Here is a 24481-nt window from a genome sequence, read left to right on the forward strand (position 1 = left end):
CACAATTTCTATTTTTTTTTATAAAAACAACATCTATTTTAACCATATTTTCGAAGGTTAAGGGGTAATCTTCAAAATATTAACAAGAAAAGACAAAGTCAATAAACTATTTCCACTGTCTGTGGATCCTAGAACAAGGGATCATAGTCTGAGAATGACGGCCAGGGCGTTAAGAAAAGATGTTAGGAAGCACTTCTATGCACAAAGGGTGGAAGAGGTTTGGAATTCTCTTCCACAAATGCCATTGGATGCTGGATCTGTTGGTCAGTTTAAATGAGAGAGGTTTTTTCTGGTTAAGTAAAGGAATTGAAGGATATGCATGCCGTTTTGGTTTGTAAAGCTTCATCTAACTGCCACCCTTTCTGGAAATTCTCCTCTCCTCATCGACTCTGGTCAGGAGATTCAAATCTTGACAGATTGCCCTCCTGATCCATTGTTGGTTGAGAAGTTTGTCGTGTACAGATGTGTAGTCTTATGTGTAAATATCACAGCAGTTGTAACAGTCACATGTTGTCCCTGAGGGAGTCCTACCTACTCTTTTGCGTAAGACACATGGTGTAGTCATGGTGTTTGAAATTTAATGCAGGTTCTGAAGACATGCTTCCTGATCCTGTTGTGGCTCCAATCAGGATGTGGTTCAATGCTAAGAGCAAGGGACAACCTGATCCGAGGAGAAGGGGAGAGTTTTGATTTACGGACAGTCCAATCACCAGTCTTTTGCCTGAGTTTGGTGTGTGATTTCTAATGGGGCTCTGCACCTGTCAGAGTTGGGATTAAGAACTGTAAGAATCCATTACATTCAATCAATTAGTAACCTAGCAACCAAACAAAATCACAGTCTTCCTTCTGCCTGCCTAGGAGGTGATGTGAGCTCAGTCCCTCTTGGTTCCCTCTCTGCCCTTCTTTCTTTCTGTCCTTCTCTTTCTCTCAGTCCTCTCTCTCCCTTTCTCTCTATCTTTCTCTCCCACTGTCCTTCCCCCTCTCCCTCTTTCTCTCTCTGTCCTCCTCTCTCTCTGACCTTCTCTCTTTCTTCATCTCTTGTTGTCCTTCTGTCTCTCTATCCTTCTGTCTCTTCCTGCCTCTTTGTTTGTCCTTCTCTCTTTACCTGTCTCTATCTCTCTCCCTCCCTCTTTCTCTTTGCACTGCTTCTATCTCTCTCTGTCCTTCTCTCTCTCCCTTTCACTGTCTCTGTCCTTCTCTTTCCACCCCTTCTCTGTCTTCTCTCTCTGTCCTTCTGTCTCCCTGTCCTTCTCTCTCTCCCTTTCCTTCTCTTTGCATCTTCTCTCTCCTTGACCCTCTTTCTCCATCTGCACTCTCTCCATCTCTGTCACTTACTCCCTCTCTCTTCCTCTATCAATCTCCCTTTCTCCTCTTTTTCTCTCTTTCAGATCTGAAAGTGCCCACACAATTTTGTCCCCATTTTCATTTCTCTTCCCAAATTTATGCTCTAGGCCAAATATTTGCTTCACCAAATCTGTGTCCCCACCAATATTTTGCTGCCCCCAATATTATGCTGAGTCCCACTCCCTGGGACAGAAGTAAATGAGTCTGTGTGGACTGACTGGCCTGTGACTGACTGCTGTAATGCGCAGCAAGATCCCAGCGCCAGGATTACAGAAGCTTCATGTCACAGAGGGGGTCCTTTTGGACGTCATGCCTGACCCCCAAACCCCTCCTGAATTACATAATCCTGGTCCGTCCAGGCTCCTCAGAGTTTGCCGCTGTGAATGGCCCTATTGACTACCCTGTCTGTGGAGACCGCTCCTCTGTCCTGTCTCAGCCTCTGCCTCTTGTGCTCTCCGCCTTTCATCTCTCTCTCGTACAACAGCCCCTCCCTCTCTCCCCCGCTTTCACGCTCTCCTGCTCCCTCCTTGTTTACCACTCTCCCCCTCAGGAAGTTAGAGGCACGGCCATTGTCTAATGGCACCTCTTCCCCTCCCTTCAGAGACTCTCAGCCCCTGAGCTGGAGGACAAATTTCCAGCCTGCAGCCATCCCCGGCCACACACTCAATGAGAAAGGTATGTTATGCCCCTTCAAGTCATGCTCCCCTCCCCCCAACTTATTGGACAACAATGGGAGTAAAACCCAGGACAGACGGAGAAAAGATGCACCCCACTGCATTAACTGTACAGCACCCTGTGGCACTGAGTTCAATTATTTCCAATGTTCCTTCCCCAATCACTGGACAGAACAGAGGGATTAGGGAGAAAGAGGGAGAGAAAGAGAGAATGTCTGACAGAGGGAGGGAGAGAGAGAGGATGAGAAAAGGGCAGACAGAGGGAGTGGGTGAGAGAGAGAACCAGGGAAGGGCAGACAGACAGCTAGAGAGAGAGAGAGTGAAATCCTAGGGAGAGAAACAATATCAGACAGATACAGAGAGAAAGATGGAACAGAGGTAGAGAAAACCCACAGAGAGGAAGGGCAGAAAGATAGCGAGAGTGAAATCCCATGGAGAGGTATAGGACAGCAAGAGAGAGCGTTGCAACAGCAGAGAGGTAGAGATGAGAGAGTGGGAGTGCTGTTGCAATGCAGACAGAATGATCTACAGACAAAACAGCAAGATCCCACAGAGCTGAGCGAAAGATGCAGACAGAGATGAGCAAGGAAGTTGGTTGGGAAAGACTGAATGATTAAGCATTCCTGAAAAAAGCGGTGAGGTGACAAAGAGACAGAGAGTTGTAGGAAGGGAATCTACAGAGGAACGTGAACAGGATGGAGACATGAAGGATGGGGATTTAAGGAAACATAGGGTGGCACGGTGGCTCAGTGGTTAGCACTGCTGCCTCACAGTGCTAGGGACCCGGGTTCAATTCCACCCTCGGGCGACTGTCTGTGTGGAGTTTGCACATTTTCCCCATGTCTGCATGGGTTTCCTCCGGGTTGTTAGGTTTCCTCCCACAGTCCAAAGATGTGCAGGTTAGATGGATTGGCCACCCTAGATTGCCTGTAGTGTTCAGGGATGTGTAGCTTAGGTGGGTTATAGGGGGATGGGTCTGGGTGGGATGCTCCAGGGGTCAGCGTGGACTTGTTAGGCCAAAGGGCCAGTTTCAACAATGTAGGGATTCTATAATCTATGTGGGAGAGGCAGTTGGGAACATGGAAGTGGAGATGAGAGAGGAAGTCAGTGAAATCTGTGGGAATCAACTGTGCAGTAGCCATATTTTTGCCCCTTTGTCTCCCCCCAGCCCATAGCTCACTCCTTGCGGTAAAAATCTCTGAGAAGGCCTGAGCCCCATAATTATTTTCCATGTCTTTGTGTGTGTGTGTGTGTGTGTATGTAAATGAACGACACAGAGGCAGGACAGTTTCTGATTATTCTCTCTTGCTGGTTCCGTGCAGTGTCTGACAATTCATTACCACCGAACGATTTGATTCTGTCTTTCTCTGCTTTGTCCGAGTTTCAGCTCCCAAATTAAATGTTGAATCAGTCATGATCCTATTGAATGGCAGAGCTGGCTCAAGAGGCTGAATGGCCTCCTCCTGTTTCTATTTCAGATAGTCTTATACTTTTAACACTATTTTCCAGTTTTTGGCCTAAACCCTGGGGGCTGTGACTACACAAGTGACTGATCTGAAGAGTGCTCCACTCTTTTGGGAGTTTCTGAGTGAACCAGCCTTTCTGGATTTGAGTTCCAGATTCTGAATGAGAAGTGAAATCTCCTCAAGGCTCCTCTTAGTCTCTCATTACAAGATGGAGCAGGCTAGTCAAGGGGATGCAAAATATAGACCAGATGTGCTGTCTTCCCCAGCTCCATTTTGGAAGGACACAAGGGAGGGGCTTGTCTTCTTCATCAGCTTCCCCTGCTCTCCCTTCTGCCTTGGTGCTGGCTCCTATCGAGGTACAGGCTGGCAATAATCGGGTTATACAGAACATGCCCCTTGATTGAGGTTGGTTAGCTTGGTTGGCTGGACAGTTGGTTTGCAGTGCAGTGATGCCAACAGTGTGGGTTCAATTCCCACATTGGCTGGGGTTACCATGAAGGGCTGTCCTTCTCAATCTCTCCCCTTGACTGAAGCATGGTGACCCTCTGATTAAACCACCACCAGTTGTGATAATAACTAGCTTGGTCTAGACACATGGACGGACCAAGTACGGAAGATTGTCTTCAATGGAAAAAGAATCATCATAACACTATAAGATGTAGCAGCAGAAGTAAACGATTCAGTCAACAAGGTGCAGAGCTGGATGAACACAGCAGGCCAAGCAGCATCATAGGAGCAGAAAGGCTGACGTTTTGGGCCTAGACCCTTCATCAGAAATGGGGGAGGGGAAGAGGGTTCTGAAATAAATAGGGAGAGAGGGGGAGGCGGATAGAAGATGGATGGAGGAGAAGATAGGTGGAGAGGAAACAGACAGGTCGAAGAGGTGGGGATAGAGCCAATAAAGGTGAGTGTAGGTGGGGAGTTAGGGAGGGGATAGGTCAGTCCAGGGAGGACGGACAGGTCAAGGGGGCGGGATGAGGTTAGTAGGTAGGAGATGGGGGTGCGGCTTGAGGTGGGAGAAAGAACAGGTTAGGGAGGCGGGGACGAGCTGGGCTGGTTTTGGGATGCGGTAGGGGGAGGGGAGATTTTGAAGCTTGTGAAATTCACATTGATACCATTGGGCTGCAGGGTTCCCAAGCAGAATATGAGTTGTTGTTCCTGCAACCTTCGGGTGGCATTGTTGTGGCACTGCAGGAGGCCCAAGATGGACATGTCGTCTGCTGAATGGGAGGGGGAGTTGAAATGGTTCGCAACTGGGAGGTGCAGTTGTTTATTGCGAACCTATGCTCTGCACCTTGTTGTCTCTGATTCTCCAGCATCTGCAGTCCCTGCTATCAACGATTCAGTCACCCATGCTTTTTCTAATATCCCAACGGTTGGGTAAAAGGCAGGAGATTGACACCAGATAATACAGCTGGACTAGGTAATAGAGCTGAAGCAGGCTTAATGGACCGAATGGCCTCCATGACTGAATTATTCTGTGAATTCTGATTGGACACTGTGGTCTGATCACTGGTCACTGTGACCATGGCAGGTTGGAGCCAGTGAGAGTGAGGGAGTTGTCATAGAGTTATAGAGATGTACAGTAAGAAACAGACCCTTCAGTCCAACTTGTCCATGCCAAACAGATATCCTAAATTAACCTAGTTCCATTTGCCAGCATTTAGCCCATATCCCTCTAAACCCTTCCTATTCATATACCCATCCAGATGTCTCTTTAAATGTTGTGATTGTACCAGCCTCCTCCACTTCCTCTGGCAGCTCATTCCATACACACGCCACCCTCTGTGTGAAAAAGTTGCTGTTTGGGTCCCTTTTATATCTTTCCCCTCTCACCTTAAACTTATACCCTGTAGTTTTGGACTCATTTGTCTATTTAACCTATCCATGCCACCCATGATTTTATAAACCCCTATAGGTCACCCCGGGCCTCCGATGCTACAGGGAATATAGCCCCAGCCTATTTAGTCTCTCCCGATAGCTCAAACCCTCCATCCCTGACAGTGTCATAGTAAATCTTTTCTGAACCCTTTCAAGTTTCATAACATCCTTCCTATAGTAGCAAGACCAGAATTTCACACAGTATTCCAAAAATGGCTTAACCAACGTCCTGTACAGTCTCAAGATAACTTCCCAAGTCCTATACTCAATGCACTTACCAGTAAAAGCAAGCATACCAAATGCCTTCTTCACTATCCTATCTACTGGGACTCCACTTTCAAGTAACTAGGAACCTGTACTCCAAAGTCTCTGTGTTTAGCAAATCTCCCCAGGACCTTACCAATAAATGTATAAGTCCTGCTTTTCCAAAATGTTTAGCGGTTTTGTTTAAATTGTGCATTTGCAGGAGTTCCAGGCAGGTAGTTTAGGGACAAAAGCAAAGGTGCTGGAAAAGCTCAGCAGGTCTGGCAGCATCTGTGAAGAAGAAATCAGCATTAATGTTTAGGGTCTGGTGACCCTTCCTGAAACGTTAGCTCTGATTTTTTTATTCACGGATGCTGCCAGACCTGCTGAACTTTTCCAGCAACTTTGTTTTTGTTTCTGATTTACAGCATTCGCAGTTCTTTTGGTTTTTATTTAGATAGTTTAGGGATTTGCCAAAATTGAAATTCCAGTTCTATTTTCTGTCCAGGTATAATCCACATCCAACGTGAACAACGAGGTGAGAAAAAGGATCCATCTGGAAGGAATTGGAGATTGTTGAATGAAGAATAACAGCAAATTAATCAGTACAGGACTATGAGAGTACCAACCTAATTGAATCCTTCAAAGGGCTTTCATAGATGAACAATTGAGTAAGGTAAGAAAAAGTTCTATTTAATGTGGTTAAAATACTAGTCCTTTAGACCCTGGATAAACAATATGAGGTCAGGCAGGAAGCTTTAGACACAAAAATTTACAAAGTCAGGAAATAGTGTGAAGCTGAATGCTAGAACAATTCCCCGGTATGAGGTTTTGCAGTCAAATGGCTTCACTTTCCATTAAAAAACATGGTTACAAGGGATTTTCTTTGTTTGGTTTGTGTCATAGCATTTGATCAGTAAGGTGACTCCATTTTCAGCCAGAGTAGAACCAACTGACAAGATACTCTCTTTATTTGGTTTATCTGAAGTCTATCACTGTTTAGTTCTGAATATTACACTGCTTCTGACAAATCAAGTGGGAGACTAAACTAAGTTACTTCCTGTCAATTCAGTAACAAGATACTGAGGCAAACATCTAAGACTAGCACTACCTCTGACCAGAAATAATAGAGTCTTGTCGGATAGTAAATGTTGAATACAGCCTCATGACTATCAACACTTGCAATTTGTACTACTGGAGTCAATGAGATATTTCATTGATCACAGAGACAAACAACATAAGGCCACAATGCAAGGCAGCATACTCCTTTCCTAATTAAGAATCTCAAATTCAAATAAGATCAATGACATACAAGTGATCCCAATGGTATGATGGGAGAACTGACTAAAACTGATATTGTAAGTAGACTAAGAATATGATAAATAAACAGGAAACATTTAAATGATTGTTCAATTTAAGAAAGAATACATTCCCTTAAAAAACAAAAACTGAGCAGAGATCTATCTAAAGGCTCACTCAGAAAATGTCACTTTCTTTTTGAGGCATAGACAGGATAAATTATGGGCATAAGGAAATGATAGACATTGAACAAATAATGTTCTGTCTTCAGACAAGAAAAAAACAAGAGAAAATCAATAGACTAATAAGAATGAAGTAACTGAACTCTTTTTAGTATTAGCAGAGACAAAGTTCTAGAGAAAATTAAGGAACTTTTTTTCATTCCTGGGATATAGAAGTTATTGTCTTAGTTAGCATTTGTTGCTGTTGAACTGAGAGTTTTGCTTGCCATTCCAAAGGGTAGTTAAGAGTCAATGACATTCAAGAAGGTCTGGATTCACTTATAGGCCAAAACAGATGGCAGTTTTCCCTCTCTAAAAGGCATGAGTGAACCAGATGAATTTTAATGACAATTCATAATCATTATTAGCCCAACTTTTAATTCCAGATTTCTATTGAATTCAAATTTCACCACAGTGTGATTCAAATCCATGCCCCTAAAATGTTAGCTGAATGTCCTAGACTCATCCAGTCTGTCATAATTCTCAGGACTTGATAGCCTGCATTCTAAGGTTCTAAAAGATACAGATGCAGAAATAGTGGTCATGGTTTTCCAACATTTCCTCGTATCTGGATGGGTGTCAGCAGATTCCAAGTTAGCAAATGGAACATGGCAGCTCAAGAAATAAGGGTGAGAGAGAACAAGAAACTTGCTGGCAGAGGGCTTGACTTTGGTCATCAGAAAAATGCTGAAATCTATTATGAAGGAAATCTTCATGCACTTGAAAAAGTATACTCTGATTAGAACAAGTCACCATGCTTTAACAAAAGGGAAATCTTGTTTGATAAACTTTTTTTGTGCGTGTGGTGAGACTAATCAGGGAGATAAAGGAAATCGTGGATGTTGTACACTTAGATTTTCTATATACAGGGGATTCTGTAAGGTGCTGTACAAAAAATAAATACTTAAGAATTTGAAGTTGGGGCTAATACATTAGCAGGGACAGAATTAATTAATGGATAGGAAGCACAGCATTACAGAAAATGGGCTGGTACTTAACAAGGTAACATTCTCATTTTCATTTTTAGTGTTTCTTTCTGGAATCTGGAACAACTGTAACCATTATGGTTAAAAGTTCAAGTGGAGGAGAAATTCCAGTTGCTTAAAAAAATGAAAATGGGCATGTGCAGGTTCACAAGATTCTTGAAAACAAGAGGGCCGCTTGCTGCACGAGGTAAGTTTTTATACAGGGAGAAACAAAAAGCAAAACAGTAAAGTTTTCTTCAGATTTTTTTAAAAAGGTGACTTAAAATAAGTTTTTTTTTTTCTGTAGAAAATCAGCCTGGGGAGTTTGTGATGGAGGATAAAGAATGTCAGATGAATTGAATGAATATTTTTGTCACTCTTCAGTAGAGAGCTTGCAAGTAGCATGCTGGAAATAGCTGTAAATCTGGAATTGAAAGGGAGAGAGAAAGTCAAGAAAATTTGTACTTGTTAGGGAAGCTGTACTGAGCAAATTGTTGGAACTGCGAGTGAGACAGTTAATATATTGGTTTAATTTTCCAAGATTCATTACATTTGGGGAAAGTTTATTTACATTGGAAAATAGCTAATGTAACTCCTTTGTACAGAAATGGAGGGAAGCAGAAGCTTGGAAACTACAAGCAGGTAGCTTAACATCCATCATCGGGAAAATGTTAGAAGCAGTCATTAAAAACATTATAACAAGACGCTTGGATAGGTTCAAGATAGTCAGGCTGAAGCAACATGTATTTTTTTGGCAGGGAACTCGTGTTAAACTAATTTATTGGAGTTCTCTAAAGTAACGACCTGTGCTATAGATAATGGATGTATTGTGCTTGAATTTCCAGAAAGCATTTGATATGGTGATACATCAAAGATTATTCCAGAAAATAAAAGCTCATGGTATAGTATGTAACATATTGGCAGAGCCAGAAGATAGGCAGGCTAACAGTGTAGGAAAAAATGGATTTTTTTCAGGCTGCAGGATGTCAAGACTCATGTACGACTTGTCAGTGCTGGAGTCTCAAATCTTTGCAATTTTGAAGACATGAAGGATGAAGGGACTGATGTATGATAGTTAAATTTGCTGATGACAGGTTGGAAGTTGAGTTGTGAAGAGGATATAAAAGACTAATGTGTAAATTAAAGCACAAGGGATTTTGGGATAGTGTATTCAGATGTTTAGAAAACTGATTCGTAGACAGAAACAAAGAGTAGGAAACATGGCTGACGTTTCGGGCCTAGACCCCGAAACGTCAGCCTTCCTGCTCCTCTGATGCGGCTTGGCTTGCTGTGTTCATCCAGCTCTACACCTTGTTATCTCAGATTCTCCAGCATCTGCAGTTCCTACTATCTTGGAAACATGGCTATTTTTCTGAGTGGGTGATACTTTAAAGGATCAGTGCTAGGATGCAACTTTCACAATAAGTACTAATTATGTGAATGATGCAACTAAAAGTAATATCTCCAAATTTGCAAATGACACAAATTTGGGTAGGAGGGTAAACTGTGAGGAGGATAGAGAGATGCTTTAATGTGATTTGGACATACTGAATGGACGAGCGAATGCATAGCAGATGGAGTATAATGTGGATAAATGTGAGGTTATCCACTTCAGTAGCAAAAGCAGGAAGGTGGATTATTATCTGAAATTAACCGAAAATTCTTCAAATAAAGTATTTGGAGAATGCTGAGTAGTTACATGACATTGATGTTTATAGTAGAGAAGAGAACAACATACTTGGCCTTTTCTTGGAACTGATATTGAGTCAGGAGTAGAGACTGCAAAACAAATGTAAGTGAAATAAAATTAATCATGAAAATGAATGATAGGTCACTAGGACAGAATGCTTTTAGTCCAGGTTTTCAAGGAAGTAGTTGAGATTTGTAATGAATTTTTGGATGTGAGCATCACTGCTGATGTTAGCACTTATTGTTTGCCCTCATTTGTTCTTGAGAAGATAATGATAAGCTGCTTTCTTGAACTGCTGCAGTACATGTGATATAGGCGCACACAGATTGTTTTAAGAGAGGAAGTTCCAGTTTTTGGACCCACTAGTGACTGAATAGTCTGTATGTTCGCAAGTCAGTATGATGTGAGACTTTGGGAGAGAGCTTGCACATGCGTACGACAATATGAAATGGACCAGGCCATAGGCCATTTGGTCCCTTAAGCCTAATGTGCCATTCAGTAGGATCATAGCTGATCTGAATTTGCTCACATCCACTATCTTGCCCTTTCCTCATAACCCTTGATTCTCTTGTAGATCAAGAATCCATCTATTTCAGTCCTAAATATACACAAGGAGTCAGCTCTGTGTGGCAAGGAGTTCCAAAGGCACTCAACGCTTAAAAAAATTTCCCTGTCATCCACATCTTAAATTAGCATCCCTTTATTCTAATTCTATGCCCTCTGGTCCTTGACTTTGCCATGAAAGGAAACATCCTTCTCAGTATTTACCCTGTCAAGCTCCTTAACAGTCCTGTATATTACAATGAGATTACCCCTTATTCTTCTAAACTCCAGAAAGTAGATTCCCAATTTGCTTAACCTTTGCTAATAAGACAATCCCTCCATACTAGGGATCATCCTAGTGAACTTTCTCCGAACTGCTTCAAATAAATTGATACTTTTTCTTAAACAAGGTGACCAAAACTCCTCACTGTGCTCCAGACGTGGCATCACCAGAACCTTGTACAGTAGCAGTAAGGCTTCCCAACTCCTCTCCTTCAAATAAGGGTCAATGTTCCATTATTCCAAATGCAAGAATTTATAAGATGCCACACTGACGGACTGTAACTGCAAATTGTGTATTTTTGTCCAAATTAGATTGTAAATGCAAGTAAACAAACATCTTGGATCAAATGATTCACCCCACAGGGTGTGTGTGTGTGTGTGTGTGTCTGTCTGTCTGTCTGTCTGTCTGTCTGTCTGTGTGTCTTTGAGAGAGAGTGTTCCCTTGTGTGATGCTAATATCCAAATCGATGATCTGACATGTCTTGCAGAGATTGCCATTGTGGTGTTGTGTTTGATATTGTCCTTAAGGCTGAGTAATTTGCTGCGAATGATGGTCTGTTTAAGATTTGCAAGACACATCAGATCATTGACTTGGATACTGCCATCGCATGTGGGAACACCACTCACCACGTGGCAGGTACACATGTGACTTGAACAATGTTGTCTACCGCATATGCTGCAGGCAAGGATGCCCCGAGGCATGGTATATTGGCAAGACTGTGCAAATGCTATGACAACTGATACCACGCAACAATCACCAGACAGGAATGTCCCCTCGCAGCTGGGGAACACTTCAGCGGTCAAGGACTGCTTCCGATCTTTGGGTAAGCAGACTCCGAGATGAACAACAACGCAGAATTGCTGAGCAGAGACTGATAGCAAACTTCCATACCCATGAAGACGGCCTCAAGTGTGATCTTGAGTTCATGTCGCACTACAGGTGACCCCATCACACTGTTCTGTATCTGCAAAATCTTCCTTACTTCCCTGTTTTGACAGCATCACCTTGCTAAATTGTCATGACCTCTGTACCTTAATGAGTTGGTACAGTTTTGAAATACTTATTTCACACTCTCACACTCTCTCTGTCTCTCTCTGTCACACACACACTCACACACACATATCATTTAATTTCATCCAAGATATTTTGTTTATTTGCATATACTTTCTATTTTGTTCAAAAAAACACACAATTTGTAGTTACGGTCAGTCAGTGTGTCATCTTATAAATTCCTGCTTTCAGAATAAAACCAGTCTGATTCCAGTTTAGTACTCTGAGACAGATTCTGAACAAGGCCGAACACCTACAATTCAGTGTCTGAACTGAGATGTCACCTTTTGTATATTCCTATTCCTCTGCCTGATTGTCATGACAGCACATCACTGACATTGACGTCATAAACACTTTACACACCATCTAACACTCTTGGTAATCTGCAGGGACTTGATATCTGACTCTCCACTCATACTAGTTGTATGATCTTTTGATCTCTCTGCCTATAAAGTCTGTGTCTGTGTGCTCTCCTCTTTTACTGCACATGATGAAGGGGCTGCACTCTGAAAGCTTGTGTGATTTCCAATAAACCTGAACTATAAACTTGAGCTATAACCTGGTGCCATGTGGCTTCTGACTTTGTCCACCCAGTCCAACACCGGTACCTCCTCACACCAGACAAGACAAAAAAATCATTCCACACCAGCCTCGAACTATCGCTATCCCATTGAAGAAAATGTTCCTCAGGTAGATAGCAAGAACTACAGATGCTGGACTCGGAGTCAACGTGGTGTGGAGCTGGAGGAACACAACAGGTTAGGTAGCATCAGAGGAGCAGAAAAGATGATGTTTTGGGTTGGCAAGAAGGGTCCCAACCCGAAATGTTGACTTTCCTACTCCTCTGATACTACCTGACCTGCTGTGTTCCTCCAGCTCTACACTGTGTTGACTGTTTCTCAGGCAATGCCTCACAGCTGACCTGAAGATGACCAAGATACCGGAGTCACAGAGTGCTCACAGCATCTGGTCCACCCTAAAACCCTCCATAGTCAGCAGCTGTGTGGTGACCTTCGGCCTCTTGACCAGGAAACTCCAAGACTGGCTCAGTGAGAATAAGCAGGAGATCCAGGATCTCCTATATCGCAAATGTGAGGTATTCCTGAACAGGCAGCTCCACCATAACTCAAGCTAAAAGACACAAGCAGACACACAACTGACGGTCGATGTGTAACAAAGAACCTGTGACCTAAAGAACAGACGATGGGTGGTGACAGTCAGCAGGAGGGTCAGCAATTCACTGACAGCCACAATGTGTGTGGATTCTTCAGTGCAATCAAAGCCATCTACAGCCCAAGTACCCAGGGAGTGACCCCACTGAGAGCCAAAAACAGAATGTCACTTATCAAGTACCGAGAGACAGCCAGCACTCACTGGAGAGAGAACTTCGAGGGTCTCCTTCACCAATTTTCAGCCTTCAACACAAGTGCTTCTGACACCATCCCACAACACACTACCCATCGCCATCTCAGCAAACCTCCAACCCACCATGAGGGCAAAAAAAGCCTCTGACAGCTGAACAACAACAAGGTCACCACCACAGATAGAATCCCCGGTAAAGGATTAAAATATGGCAGAGAGACATTCTTGGCTTGAATCCACGACCTCATCACTCTGGAATGAAGGAGCATACTGGGAGATCTCAGAAATGCCATAATTTTGACCGTTTTCAAGACCGCACAGAGAGATTTCCCCACTGTCTGCCATGGGAAAGGTTATCGCAAAAACCTTCCTCAGTCATCTCCTCCCAATGGTTGCTGAGTTCCTCCCTGAGTCTCAATGCAGCTTCTGCCCATCAAGACGCAGAATGGACAAGATTTTCACTGTGTGACAAATCCAAGCACAATGCAGGGAACAATAGCAGCCTCTGTGTATGTCCTTTTCAGTCTCACAGTTGGCCCTGTCAACTGTCAAGCAGGTGAAAAACGGTGAAAGAATTCTGTGTGCATCCAAATTTTTTGAGAGATATTCCATAATCCCTCACAGTTGACAGGGCCAACTGTGAGGGATTATGGAATATCTCTCAAAAAATTTGGATGCACACAGAATTCTTTCACCGTTTTTCACCTGCTTCTCAATGACATCCAAGACGTGGACTTCACCAACACATTCGTCACGTGCATGAGCAGTATGTGAACGAGAGAACTAAGTAATTCTATAACCAACAAATTAGATCTAAGCCCTGCAGACCTGTCATATCTAGCTGTGATTGATGCTGAAAAACTAAACAACTTATTGCAGGAGGATGGTCCAGAAATATCTCCCCAGTAATCAACAATGGGGGAGCCCAATACATCGGTGCAAAGGTAAGGCTAAACCGATTCGTCCAAATCTTCAGAGAGAAATGCTGATGGGTTGATCCATCTTGGCCTCATCCGGTAGGCAAAGACTGGGGCCTTGAGAACATTGCAGCAATGGGACAGATGGCATGTGCTCCAGAACATGTTGCATCCCTAGTCAAGCAGTTCCTGCTGAGATACAATACTGGCATCTACCTGAGAGAGTGGAAATTGTACCAGTATGTGTTTTGCATAAATGCTTAAAACCCCATCAATATGTTTTCGATCATGAGAATGTAAAGGCAAGTACATCAAAAGTGCTATGAAACAGTACCTGCTTAAGAATAACCTGAACAGTGATGCACAGTTTGGGTTTCACCAGGGCCACTCAGCTCCTGACCTCATTACAGCCTTGGTTCAGACATGGACAGAAAGAGCCAAATTCCTGAGGTGCACTGAGTCTGACTGTACTTAACATCAAGGCTGCATTTGGCCTAGTGTAGCACCAAGGAGCCTAAGCAAACTGGATTCAATGGGATTTGGGGAATCTCTCTGCTGTTTGGAGTCATCCCAGGCAGAATGGAAGAAAATTGTGTTGCTGGACGTCAGTCATCACACCTGCAGGACATCTCGTAGGAGTTCCTCAAGGAAGTGTCTTAAGGCTAACCATCTTTAGTAGTTTCTTCAATGGACTTCCCTCCATCACAGGGTTAGACATGGGGATGTTATCTAATGATTACAGTGTTCAGCACATTTGTGACTACTCAGATACTGAAGCACTCGTTATCCAAGTGCAGTAAGACCTGGACAATATCCAGGCTTGTGATGAAAAGTGTCAAATAGCGTTCACACCACATCAATACCAAACAATGATCATCTCTAACAATAGAGAATCAAACCATCGTCCTTTGATATTCAATGGGGTTACCATTGCTGAATCCTCAACTACCAACGTCATGGGGTTGCCATTGACCTGAAACTGAACTGGACTTTCCATATAAATACAGTGGCAACAGAGCGGGACAATAGCTAGGAATTCTGCAGTACATAACTCGCTTCCTGACTTCACAAAGTCCGTCTACCATCTGCAAGTCACAAGTCAGGAGTGTGGTGGAATACTCTCCATTTGCTGAGATAAGTGAAGCTCCAACAACATTCAAGAAGTGTGATGCCATCTGGGATAAAACAGCCCATTTGATTGCCACCACATCTGTTTTATTTTCACTGCTGACTCTCAGTTGTAGCAAAATGTACCACCTACTAGATGTGTTGCAGGAATTCATCAAAGATCCTCAGGCAGAACCTTCTAAACCCAAAATCATCTAGAAGGGCAAGAGCAGAAGATACATGGGATCACCGCACATTGCAAGTTCCCTTTCAAGCCAATCAGTATAATGATTTAGAAATATATGGCCATTCCTTAAGTATCTCTGCTTCACATCCCTCCATAACAGTATTGCAATCCTGCGTACAGCACATGGATAGCAACAGCTCAAGAAAGCAGCCCACCAACACATTCTCGACAGTCACTAGGGATAAGCAATAAATGCCAGCCCAGACAACGATGTCCATGAATGGTTTAGAATTTGTTAAAAATTTTGTTCAATCATGGCTAATGGTGGCCACTGAGTTTTAGTTTTTGTGAGTGTAGGCTGGTTGAGTGCAGTCAGTACATTGCTTTTTGTGAAGAGCTGAAGCGATTTGTTGTTTGGAACAATCTGTTGGTTTTTCAGATGCACAGCCTATAGACATAGCATCATACAGACATAGCCTCATACAGACATTGACATTCATATACCAGACTGTTCACATGTGAGGTAGATAGAAGCAATTGAAAATGTACTCGTATCTGTACTGAAGAATATTAGGAAACAGAGTTAAATTATTGTCATGAAAGTGATCAGATGTTTAATGTTTGTATTCAAGGGAAAAGTAATTGGATATTTTCAAAGTGCTTGGGTTAATTAATAATTTGACTTTGGGTGCAATAACCAAACTCATCATATGTGCACATGTTTCATTAAATTTCCGTCTTAAAATTTAACTGAACAAATGGGTGGATTTGTTTACTGGACAATAACGTGGCTGTGAGCAAAGGATTTATGATCTTCAATAATGAGACTTTGCTGTTAATGAACAATACAATATCGAAAACATCTGCATAAAATTTGTATCTCAAGTCACACACTAGGATGGTGGTTGGGACCATGCAGACCATCAGTGTAGATGCACAATACTTTTTGGACACTGGTATTGTGGAGCTGCCAGGCGCTGGATATGTTTGATGCGGGATTCAATGCAAGAAGCCATATGCTGCAGTATTCCATCACTTCTGTAACACCTTCATTAAGGGTCTGGTCCAGGGTGCAGAATTACGGAGATTATGTGGCACACTAGATGTCATCAACATCGTTGAACTTGTGAGACATGGTCATTGGCAGGCCATTTGTATAAATGGTGAAAATTGCCATAAGCCTTGTGCTAGTCCATTGGCCAATCCTCTTTGTGCAGTTCACCATTGTTCAAGGATGTCTCTAAATTGACTGTTCTTAGGAAATGTTTGAATAACTGCCCAGATCCAGTTTGGAAGCTGTCTGGACAGATTTAGGAGCTGGTCACTCTTTACTGGAGGTGCTGGTGTGATCCAGCAAGACAACAGGAATCAGGCCTTTTCAATAGTAATTTTGATGTATATGGTAGTGCTAAGGTAGTGTGTTTACTGATCTGAACAGAAATCAGCTGCTTATTGCTGTTATTGAATTGAGCAGTAATCAGCTGGTTACTATAGTTACTAAATTGAGCAATAATTAGATGTGTATTCTGATTATTGAAGTGAACAATAATTAAGTAATCTTCAACTGAAAAAACAATTTGGTTTGGTTTGAGTTTTAAAATTTAAATAAATAGAGGTATTAACTCTTAATTGTATAAAACTTAAAACTGACCTGCAGTATATTTCTCACAGAACAGCAACAATTGAACATAATCACGCTCACGGAATTCCACTTTACAGATAATGTCCCAGACATCACCAAGATCATCTCAGGGCAGGTCCTGTCCTACTGAGAGGACAGAGCCAGCAGAGGTAACAGCTCCATGGGCTACAGTCAAGAGGTGAAGGGGGTCTACCCTGGAAGTGCTTAGCATTGATGCTGGATACCATGAAGGTCATGGCATCAGATTAAACACGAGCACGGAAACATTCTGCTGATTATGAATTACACATCCCTCGACTTTCTCTATTTGAACCCAACATCACAGGTGGCAAGGACAGAGAATGTACTGTGTGTGGGAGGCTTCAGAGTCCATCACCAAGAGAGGCTCAGCAGCACCACCAGCTGACTGAGCTGGGACAATCCAAAAGGACATAACTACTGGACTGGGCTGCAGCAAGGGATGAGGGAATCAACAAATGGGGAAAAAAATATATCATTTTTTGATTGCTTTGTCACCAATCTGCCTACCACACATTTTATAGACCTTCCATCATGTTGTGTGGCACTATCTCTGTGCTAAATGGGACAGGCTGCGAACAGATCTAGCAACTTATGACTAGGTGTCCATGAGGTACAGTGGGCTATCAGCTGCAGCAGAATTGCACGATTGACAGTCTGCCCATCATCTCTGACTGGCGGGTTTGAGTTCTCAGGAGAGGCTGGATAGGCTAGGGCTTTTTATCCCTGGAACATTGAAGGCTGAGAGATGTCCTGACAGATGTTCATAAAATTATGTGGGGCACGGACAGCGTAAATAGCCATGGTCTTTTTCCTCAGGTACAGGAGTCCAAAACTAGAGGGCATAGGTTTAAGGTGAGAGGAAAAGAATTAAAAGGGACTCGAGCGGCAAATTTTTCATACAGAAAGTGGTGTATGTGTTGAATGAGCTGCCAGAGGAATTGGCGGAAGTAGGTACAATTACAGCATTAACAGGCATCTGGATGGGCATATGAATAAGATGGGGTTAGAGGGATATGGGACTTGGTCAGACTGGAATGTCTGGTCATCATGGACGAGTTAGATGAAGGGTCTGTTTCCATGCTGTATAACTCCCTGACTCTATGTCACTCACTCCACCATTACTATCAAGCCAGAGGTTTAACCCTGGTTTAATGAAGAGCACAAAAAGGCATGCAAACAGCAGCACTGAATATCAGAATATGAGGTGACACCCTGGTGAAGCTATAAAACAGGGCTACTTGTGTACACAACCAGTGATTGACAGAGCTAATCGATCACACGATCGACAAAACTCTGAAAATGAAATTTTGATGGAAGATGTCATCAACAGTGCTATCGAGCAATACCTGGTCAGTAATAACCTGCTCACTAATACCCAGTTTGGGCCATTCAGCTGATTACAGCCTTTGTTCGAAAAAGTTAAACTCCAGAGGAGAAGTGAGAGTAACTACCCTTCACGTCAAGACAGAATTTGACAAAGTGTGACATTAGGAGTCCAAGTAAAATTACAGTCGGTGAAAATCCCGAGAAAACTCCCTGCTGGTTGCAGTAATATCTAACAAGAAGGAAGATGGTTGTCATTGTCTGTGTCATCAATCTCAGCTCCAGAACATCTCCACAGGAGTTCTTCAGGGACTATTCTAGGTTCAACCATCTTCAGCTGCTTCATCAATGAACTTCCCTCTTACGTAAGGTCAGAAGTGGAAATGGTCATGAATAACTGCGCAATGTTCAGCACCATTCCTAACTCCTCAGGTACTGAAGCAGTCCAGGTCCAAATGCAGCAAGACCCGAACAACACCAGGTTTGGTCTCTCAAGTGACAAATAACACTTGCACCGGACAAGTGCCAGTCAAGAGCCATCGCCTAGAAGTGAGAATGTTATCATCAGTCCTTGATGTTCAATGACATTACCGTCTCTCATTTCCAACACTAATAACATCCTGTAGGTTATCATTGAGAAGAAACTGAACTGGACTCACCAAATAAACAGTGTGGCTCCAAAAGCAGGTCAGGGACTAAATCTCCTGCCTCCTAGAAGCCTGTTCACCATCTGTGCAATGGAATACTCTGCTTGTCTGGATGTATGCAGCTCCAGTAACACTCAAGTATCTCAACACCATATAGGTCAAATCAGCCCGCTTGATTATCAAGCCATCCACAACTATTCACCCCCTGCATCACTGATGCACAGGAGCAGCAAAGTGAACCATCTACAAGATGCACTGCACAAATTTACCAAGCTCTAAAGAAAGTACATTTCAAACACATGGCAAGTAACAAATAGAAAGGCAGCAGCAGCAGATGAATTATGACATGGAACCAAGGATCAAACCTGGTTAAATGAAAAGTACAGGAGGGTGTTAACCAGGTATATGTAAAAGGAAGGTGTCAACCTGGTGAAGCTAGAACACAGAAATACTTACATGCCGGAAAGCATAAGAAGCAATAGGGTTAAGTGACTATACAACCTATGGACCAGATATAAACTGTGCAGCTCTGCCACCTCCCATCGTGAATGGTGATGGACAATTTAACAAATCATTGTTTTCACGTGAATGCTGAGGCTGAGGGGGATCCTGATAGACGTTTACAAAATTATGACAGGAGTGGATAGAATGGATAGTTGAAGTCTTTTTCCCATGATAGAAATGTTAATTACGAGGTGGTGTAAGTTTAAGGTGTTATCGACAAGATCAAACCTAAAAATATGGTAAGGAGACTTTGTTTGATTTATAATTGTAACATGTACCGCAATACAGTGAAAAGTATTGTTTTGCATGCTATCCAGTTCAAATCGTACTATACATAAGTACATCAGGTTAATATATTATTACAGCTACACAGAAGGTGCAGAGAAAGATCAACACTAATCTATGATCGGTCCATTTGTAAGTCTGATAACAGCAGGGAAGAAGCTGTTCTTGTATCTGTTGGTATGTGTTTTCAAACTTTTGTATCTTCTTCCCAATGGAAGAGAGTGGAAGAGAGTGGAAGAGAGTATAGCAGGGATGGGAGGCGTCTTTGATTATGTTGGCTGCTTTCCCGAGACAGTGGTAAGTGTGTATGGAGTCAATGGAAGGAATGGTGCTTTGCGTGGTGGACTAGGCTGAATTCACAACTCTCTGTAATTTCTTGCGCTATTGAGCACAGCAGTTGCCATACCAAGCTGTGATGCATCTGGATAGGATGCTTTCTATGGTGCATCTATAAAAATTGGTAAGCGTCATTGTGGACATGGCAACTTCTGAGGAAATAGAGGTGTTGGTGTGCTTTCTCGGCTGTAGTGTCAACGTGGACAGGCTGATTGTTGGTGATATTTACTTCTTGAAACTTGAAGCTCTCAATGATCTCCACCTTAGCACCATTGATATAGATGACGCCGTGTCCTCCACTCCACTTCCTGATGCCGACTACCAGTTCCTTCGTCTTGCTGACATTGAGGGAGAGATTGCTGTCTTTACACCATGCCACTAAGCTCTCTATTTCTTTCTCTTTCCTGCACTCTGTTGTTTGAGGTCTTACCCACTATGGTGGTGTCATCAGCCAATCTGTAAATGGAGTTAGAACTGAATGTGGCCACACAGTTGTGAGGGTATAAGGAGTATAGTAGGGGCTGAATACACAGCCTTGCACGGCACCGGGGTTGAGGATTATCGTGCACAAGGTGTTGTTGCCTGCCCTATTGATCTTGGTCTGTGGGTCAGGAAGTTGAGGATCCAGTTTTAGAGGTGAAGGCAGATTCCTAGATCTGAAACTCAGGAGATGGGTTTTGTTGGAAATAGGATGAAGATGGAACCAAAGTCTATAACTAGGAGTAATGCGCAAATGGTTTTGTTATCTAGATGTTTTTGGGATGAATGAAGAGCCAGGGAGATGCCATATGCCATGGATTTATTGCGATGGCTGACAAATTAATGTGGGTTGAGGCAATCTGGGAGGCTGGAGTTGATGTGTGCCATTACTGACCTCTCAAAGAACATCAAAATGATGGATGTCAGAGCCACCAGGCGGTAGTCATTCAAGCACTCAGATTGGGCAGGAAAGTGGAGTTGAGACTGAGATGAGATCAGCCCAAGATTGTATTAAAGGGTGGAGCAGGCTCGACGGGCTGACTCCTGCTCCTATTTCTTATGTTCTTTTGTTCTCCACAGCACAGAGGGAGGTATGTCAAACAATAGCCATGTCAGTCAATGAAGATCCAAGTACACAAATCCAATTTTCCAGCTCTTAGCCTTTAGTTCTGGAGGTTATGGCAATGCAAGTGATTGTCAAAATACCACATGGATAGTATGAAAGCTTTTGACTCAAACATCCATTGTAGCAGTGAGTGCGAGACTCTTAGTTCCTCTGAGTCAAGTTCTTCTCAATTTCTTTTTAGCTTTCTACCTGTTATCATAAAATATTCCCATATTTATTATAAACCGCTCTACTGATGGAAAAGGTGCCTCCTTTCCTAGCTATATGTGCCCTTTTTAATTTTATGGACTTCAACCTGGTCTCTGGTCAACTGTCTACAGTCAAAAAAAAACCCAGTTTATCCAATAATTCCTCATTGCTCAGACCATCCAGCATAGGCAGCATCCTGATAAATCTCCTCTCCATTGTCTTGTGTAATCATTCCCTGTAATAAGTTGGCAATGAGATATGGCCTAAACAGCAGCCTGACCTCCCCACTAAACTTTCACTGCGTCAATTCGATATTTCCTCATAGCTTAGACCCTGCAGCACAAGCAGCATCCTGGTAAATCTCCTCTGCACTATCTCTAGTCCAGTCGCATTCTTCCTGTAGCAAAGGTAACAAACTGTACCAGTTGTGGACTGAACAACAGTTTATAAAATTCCAGTATATCCTCCTTGCTCTTTTATTCTATGCCGTGGCTAATAAATGTAAGGATCGCATCTGCCTTCTTAACCATTTTATCTACCTGCGCTGTACTATCAGGGGTCTGTGGATTTATATCCCAAATTACCACTGATCTTCACTACTTTCCATGGTGCTACTGTTCATGGTGCAGCCGTTGTTAGCCTTTCCCAAGTATATAACCTCTCGCTATTTTCCAAGTTGAATTCCATTTGTCATTGCTCTGCAGAGCTGACCAATCTGTTGATATTCTCCTCCAGTTTACACCCTCCTCCTCAGTATTGCTACCCGACCAATTTTCATGTCATGTGCAGACTTCTTGATCATATCACCTGCATTTATTTCCAAACCCTGAAAGCACCATAAATAGCAAGGACCTCAGCACCAAGCTCTGTGCAATCCAACCGGGGAAAAAAAAGTTATCAAACACCACCTTCCCTTATTAAATTCTTGTTTACTCTCCCGATTAACATCTGTATTGATAAGAATTCTTTCTAATAACTTCCCCACCACTGAGGTTACACTGATTGGGCTCTAATTTCCTGGCCTCCATTATTATGACATTTGGATAATATCAGCAGTTCCCCAGTTATCTTGCAGTTCACCTGTGGACAAAGAAGATTTGAAAATTACTGCCAGGGCCTTTGATCTATCATTCCTTGACTCCCTCAACAGCATAGGATGCAACTCATCCATGCCTTCAGGTTCATCCACTTTTAGAGTTGCTGAATTGACTTCTACCTCCACACTTTCTCAACGGTAATTTGATCTGAACATTTAGTCTATCCGATCTGACATCCGTCCCTTTGTCATCCTTTTCCATTGTGAAGACGAACGCAAATTATTCATTGAGGGCTGTGTTCACATATTACACATCCACTAGCAGATTAATAGAGTGCTCCTTAATGGGTCCTATGCTTCCCCAAGTTAGTCCCTCACTCTTTAAATATTGAATGACCTCTATAAATTTTCCTTTATTTGACCTGCCAATGCATTCCCATAAATTATTTTGTTTTGATAATTTTCCTTTTAATTTCCTCCCACTGCACTGATTTTAATCCTCTAGATTGTCATCTGTGTTGAATGTTTCAATTTTTGACCAAACATAAAGCTATTTAACAATAAAGCTAAGATAACAAGATGTAGAGCTGGATGAACACAGCAGGCCAAGCAGCATCATAGGAGCAGGAAGGCTGATGTTTTGGGCCTAGACCCTTCATCAGTAAAGCTATTTTATTTAGCTCACAAACGCCTTATCCTCACTCGATTTTTGGCTGACAGCTGATTCAATCACACAGAGTCATGACAGTTTAATATTTCAGACTTTGTTTGCGGTGTTCTTTGTCATTATGTTTCCATTTTTGTGTGTGTGTGTGTGTGTGTGTGTGTAGGTGCCTGGCTGTGTGAATCTTTGTCTCAGTGTGCAGTGGACATTCTGGTGTCACTGGGAGAATGAATTGTAAAAGATCAGGGCATTCCCTGTTATGACACGTATGTCCATCCTGGGAATAAGTGATAAAAGATCACTTGCTGGTGGATAGATGAGACAAAATGTTAAAATACCTTAGTGTTGAAATTAATCTGACCCCTGAGATTTGACAGGATACATTGCCGCGAATTTCAGAGTCTGGCAGATTTCTGACTAAAAATTTATTGGATAAAGTCTTAGATTGTAGATCCATTGGTACTGTCACTTTCCATATTTATTTCTGTCCTACAATGCTGTTTGTAAGTTCATCCTGTACATTAATTCTACCACATGGAAATTCCTATGTGGTTTACTGTCTTCTTTACAATTGACCAATTTGTAATGATATGTTGTCAGAAGTTTAAATCAAACTGATGTACAGTGAGAACTGCCACTGTGATTGTAACCACACTCTCTGCCCTTATTGCTTTGCAGAACATACCCTTCTGGATTGCATATGACCCTGCCAAATAATTTCCAATATTGCCTACTCCAATGTGTCCTCTTACATACCAACTGCAGGGCATACTCCTGTATGGAAAGTATTTTAGTTGAATGGCTTTTTGTTTGATATTACTGTTAACACCTTGACAATTGAGTTCCTGTACAAACACGTGTATTTATGCAGCTACACAAACCAAATTCGGGGAAGAGATGAAGAGGAAGCTGAAATCTCCCTTCATTTTGATATTGACTTTGGTTAAAAAAAAAAGTTAAACCAAAACTTTCTTCCCAAACTAAGTTAATATAAGCCTGTGTTCTCACTCGGAATGGCCAATTCTGTTATGGCTGAGAAGGATTGCACTTGTGAAAATGAAATGTTCTTGGAATGTATTGTTTCAAACTGTATGTTATGTTTGATGTCTGTTCATTTCTCATTGTGTAACAGTCCTGATGGTGTTAACCTCCACTCAGTCAAATAGTTCTCACTGTTTTACCTGCCAGGGGCTAAAATTACAACAACCTCCTTTCATTCAACCACATCTCCGTTTTAGTATTGATCGATAGTCCAGCCCTCTGAGTTGCACAGTCTCATCTCCATTTTCCTCCTGGATGGGACTGCCAGTTTCTGATTCGATTCTCACCTTGACCTTCTGCAAGTGCATTGGTTAGTTGGTCAGCTGGTTTGTGATGCACAGTGATAGCAACTGCACAGTTTCAATCCCCCTGTCACTGACTGAGACTCAATCCCTGTCACTGACTGAGACTCAATCCCTGCCACTGACTGAGGCTCAATCCCTGCCACTGACTGAG

General features: G+C 42.6%; 1 protein-coding gene across 1 annotated transcript in view; it reads left to right on the forward strand.

The window, feature by feature from the left end:
- The window catches only part of LOC125487966 (immunoglobulin superfamily member 1-like), a 131969-nt gene that overhangs the window by 20731 nt on the left and 86757 nt on the right, over nucleotides 1–24481 (forward strand). The window contains exons 3-4 of the mRNA XM_048620691.1: nucleotides 6117–6284; nucleotides 8156–8301. The gene's annotated coding sequence lies outside the window, so the exon portion shown is untranslated. The remainder of the gene's footprint in view (nucleotides 1–6116; nucleotides 6285–8155; nucleotides 8302–24481) is intronic.

The sequence above is a fragment of the Rhincodon typus genome, chromosome 47 (assembly GCF_021869965.1).
Source record: "Rhincodon typus isolate 14 chromosome 47, sRhiTyp1.1, whole genome shotgun sequence".
Taxonomy (NCBI): domain Eukaryota; kingdom Metazoa; phylum Chordata; class Chondrichthyes; order Orectolobiformes; family Rhincodontidae; genus Rhincodon; species Rhincodon typus.